Genomic DNA, 5021 nt, shown 5'->3' on the forward strand with positions numbered 1-5021 from the left:
GTATAATTTATATAGAATGAAATTCAAGTTTTTTGACATCCAGTTTCGAGAGTTTTGATAAAAACATACAGTTGTGTTAACTACCACCACAATCAAGATATAGAATAGTTTCATCACTGCCCCCCACCTCCAGAAAACTTAACCTATTTTCTGTGTCTATAAGTGTTTTGCCTTTTCCAGAATGTCATTAAATGAAATCATAGAGTATGGAGCCTTTCGAATGTGACTTCTTTCATTAACATAATGCAGTAGAGATTCATCCACATTATTGCATGAGTCAGTAATTTATTCCTTTTTATTGTTGAGTAGAATTCCATGATACGGGTATAACATAATAGTTCGTTTTTCCATTCATCAGTTGAAGGATATTTGCTTTTTACAAGTACAAGCTGGTATAAACACCCACATAGAGGTTTTAGTATGGCTATACATTTTCATTCTGCTTGAATAAATACCTAGGACTAAAATTGCTGAGTCATGTGGTAAATGTATGTTGATCTTTATAGGTAACTGCCAAACCATATGCCAATGTGGCCATCCCATTCTTCACTCCCCTCGGCATTATATGAAGGTTCCAGGTGGTCTGCATCCTTGTCAGTGTCTCAATTTTAGACATCCTAATAGTTGTATAGTGATGGCTCATTGTGGTTTTAATGTGAAATTCTCTACTGACTAATGATTTTGAGCATCTTTTCTTATCCTAATTTGTCATCCATATATCTCTTGTTTTGGTAAAATGTGTGTTCAAAGCTTTCACCGAGTTTTTCTCCCTTTTTTCCTTATTATTGAGAGTTTTTTATGTGTTCTAAATACAAGTTCATTATCAGATATGTGATTTGTAAATATATTCTCCCAGTCTGTGCATTGTCTTTTCATTCTCTAAATGGTGCTTTTTTAAGAACGTAAGTTATTAATTTTAATGAAATCCAATTTATCATTTTTTTCTTTTATGGATCATGTTTTGGTGCAGTGTCTTAAGAAATTTTTATCTCACCCTAGGTCTCAAAGATTGCCTCCTGTATTTTCCTGAGAACTTTTATAGTTTCATTTTTACATGCAGTTGTATGATCCGCACTGAGTTAATTTTTATGTCCTGAAAGAAATTAAGTTTTTTTTATTTTTAGTTTTTGCAGATAAATGTTGACTCGTTCCAACACTATTTGCTGAAAAGAATGTCTTTCCTTATTGAATGGCCTTTCACCTTTGTCAGAGTTTAATTGACCATAAAGATATGGGTTCATTTCTGTACTATTCATCTATATTTCTGTTCCATTCATCTATGTAAAAATTTTTTCAGTACTATACTGTTTTGAATACACTTGTTCTATAGTAAGGCTTGAAATCAGACAGTGTGAGTCTTCAAATGTTGATATTTTTTGAAAATTTCTTTCAGATATTCTAGTTTTGTTGACATTGTATATTAGTTTAGTAGTCAGCTTGTCTAGTTCTACAATAAGTCCTGCTTGGACTTTTGTTGGAATTGTGTTGAATATATAGATCAGTTTTGGGGGAAATTGACATAACGATATTGAGTATTACAATCCATGAACATGCTTTATCACTCCTGTTGTTTAGGTAGTCTTTGATTTTTTTTCATCAGTGTTTTGTAGTTTTCAGTGTACAGGTCTTCACACATTTTATAAGATGTATACCTAAGTATTTCATAGAGCTTTTTTGGGTGCTATGTTAAATGGTATTTTTTTTTTCCTTTTTCAACTATATGTTGCTAATATATAGAAATAAGATGGATTTTTGTATATTGGCCTTATATCTTGAGATGTTACTAAACTCATTTATTTCTTGCAGTAGCTTCTTTGTACACACTTCAAGATTTTCTGTGTAGACAATTATGTTCTCTGCAAATAGAGACAGTTTTATTTCTTTATTTCCAATTTGTGTGTCTTTTCTTTTCTTCTCTTATTTTATGATCTAGTACCTCTAGCTCAGTGTTGATTCCAGCTTGTGAAAGTATATATCCTTGCCTTGTTCCTGATTGTGGGGTGGAAATCATTCAGTCTTCCACCACTAAGTATGATGGTAGGTATAGATCTTCCATAGAAGCCCTATATCAGGTTGAGAAAGTTCCCCACACCAATTCCCAGTTTGCTAAGATTTTTTAAAAATAAGGAATGGCTATCTGAATTTGTCAAATGCTTTTTATGCATCTAGTGTGGTGCTTTTATGATTCTTCTTTTTTTAGTCTGTGAATATGATGAATTATACCAATCGGTTTTCTAATGATGAACTAGTATAGCATTCCTGGGATGAACTCCACTTGGCCATGATATACTATTCTTTTGTACATTATTGGATTCCATTTTCAACTTGTTAGGAATATTTGTGCCTACATTCATGAAGGATACTGGTCTGTAGTTTTCTTGCAATTTTTTGCCTGGTTTTGGTATCAAGTTAATGCTTGCCTCATAAGATGTCGGGAAATACTCTTTCCTCTTCAATTTCCTGGAAGAGTTTTTATAATTTGCATATTTCTTATTTAAATGTTTAGCAGAATTTATCAGCAAAGCTATATGGGCTTGGATTTTCTTTGTGGGAAGATTATAACTAAAAATTCAATTTATTTAATAGATAAGGGCTATTCAGGGTATATATTTCTTCTTGAGTGAACATAGGTACATATATATACACACACACAACACACACACACACAGCATTTTTACTGTGGATTTGTTTTGGTAAAATTTTTATTTAGGATATTTGTATCTGTGTTTATACATCAGATGAGCCTGCAGTTTAATTTTCACCTACGGTTTTGAATTTATTGGCATAAAGGTTGTTCATATTACAACTTCTAATATCAGATGTGTGGGATTTTTTTCCCACATCACCTAATTCGCAAACTTTCCAAACACCACTTGGGTGTCCTAAAATTCAGTCACGAAACTGTCTGGAGTTGGAACACATCCCACAGATTAAGGTTTCAATCCTACAAGACGGGCAACTCCACCCTACCCCACTCCCCACACACATACTTCAAGGACCAGTTGCAAGTCTAGGCTGTCACCTGTGCTCTGATCAGTAGGAACTGGAGTTCCTGTGACCTCCTCCTCAGGTTTGATAATTTTGTCTAATTGCATAGAGAACTCAGGAAAATAGTTTGTTTACTAGATTACTCTTTTGTTATAAAAGGATACAACTCAGGATCAACCAGATGAAAGAGTAGCATAGGGCAAGGTATAGGGGGAAGTGGCACAGAGCTTCTTCCATGCACTCTCTAGCTGTGTTACCCGAAAATCCTGTTTGCCTCTTGGTGGGTGTTGAAACAACAGACACAACCAAGCCAAAGGTAGAAGGAAGGATTTGTTATTATTTGCAGCAAGTAAGGAGAACACCAGGGACCTTTCCCAAAGCAGTGTCCCCCAGAACAGCAAAATTGGGGAAGTTTTAAGCTAAGGGTACATGCATATTCATGAAGGGGCTTAAGCAGAGGAGAATTCAGCATAGAATTGGGACAAAGGTCAACAGAGTCAAAGCTTTAATTGATTGAAGTCAGGAGGGTGAACATCATCATTCCATCCTCCACCTGGGTGGGGGCCTTAGTTCCTGCAGAACTCAAAGATATATTACTAATGTATATCCCTTGAGGAGGAACTAGGACTCTGCTTTATCACTGCACTATTGTTTGACCACCTTTTCTCTGTTCCTGTATTTCTTCGTTCCCTTAAGTGCATTAATTACGAGACCTGTTCAAGGGCAAGCACTGAGGTCAGGCTTAGATCACAAACTGACTTAGACCAAAATAGTTTCTCTTAAGTCAGTCCTTCCGATATTCTCTCTCCGGGGACCCCCAAACCTATCTGCTCACAGTTACATCATGCTCCTAGCACCCCCATGTGTTCACCAACCAGGAAGATGACTGAACCTCTTCCATTAGGTTTTTTACAGTGGCCTAATTATGATTGATTAAATCATTGGTCATTAGTGATTAACTCAACCTCTAGCCCCTCCCCACTCTGGCAGTCACGAGGAAGGGCTGAATGTTCCACCCTTCTAATCACTTGATTGGTACCCCTGGCAACCAACATTCCATGATTTGGGGCTTCCCAAAACTCAGGTGTAGTTAAGGGGGTTTGTTATAAATAACAAAAGATGTTCCTTTCACCTTTATCACTCCAGACCTGTTTCAGGAACTGGGAGGGGGGTTGGGGGGGGTGGAGACAGGACAAGTATTATAACAAAGATGCTTCTGTGGCTCTTATCATTTAGAAAATTACTAGGTTCAGGACCTCTAGCTAGGAGCCGGGGATGAAATTCAAAATATATATTTCTTAATATGTAAAAATATCACAATTACTTTGCCTCGTTATCCTTTGACTGAGTATATGATCTGTAGTGATGTCTTCTCTCCCATTCCTGAAACTGGTAATTTGGTTCTTCTCTCTTTTTTTCCTGATTAGTCTGCATACAGATTTATCATTTTGTTTAATTCTCTGAAAAAGTCAGCTTTCATTTAATTGATTTCATCTATTGGTTCTTTTTTGTTGTTATGTTTTCTTTTATGCTCTTCTCTGATCATATGTTTAAAAAATCCTTCCTTCCACTTAACTGGGTGTATTTTGGTCTTTCTGCTTTTTAAAGTGGAAGGTTAGATAAGGGATTTGAAATCTTTTTCTTTTCTAATAGAGAAATTTAATGCTTTAAATTAACATGCAAGCACTGCTTTAGCTATATCCTACAAATGTTGACATAATGTTTTTGTTTTCATTCAGTTCCAAATAATTTCTAATTTCCCTTTGATCACTTCTGACCCTTGGTTGTTTAGAAATGTATCATTAGCTTCCAAATATTTGAGTGTTTTTCAGATTTTTTATGTTAATGATTTCTAATCCAATTTCATTGTGATCAGAGAAAATACCTTTCATGATATGAATAATTTTATATTTATGGAGATGTGTTGTGGCCTGGAATATGGTCTGTCTTGATCAATGTTCTATGTCCACTTGAAAAAATGTTCTATTAAGGAATATGTTACTAAAAATCCATCACATTGACGCTATGATTTT

Source organism: Mesoplodon mirus (genome assembly GCF_964341445.2).
Source record: "Mesoplodon mirus genome assembly, chromosome: X".
Classification (NCBI taxonomy): Eukaryota; Metazoa; Chordata; class Mammalia; order Artiodactyla; family Ziphiidae; genus Mesoplodon; species Mesoplodon mirus.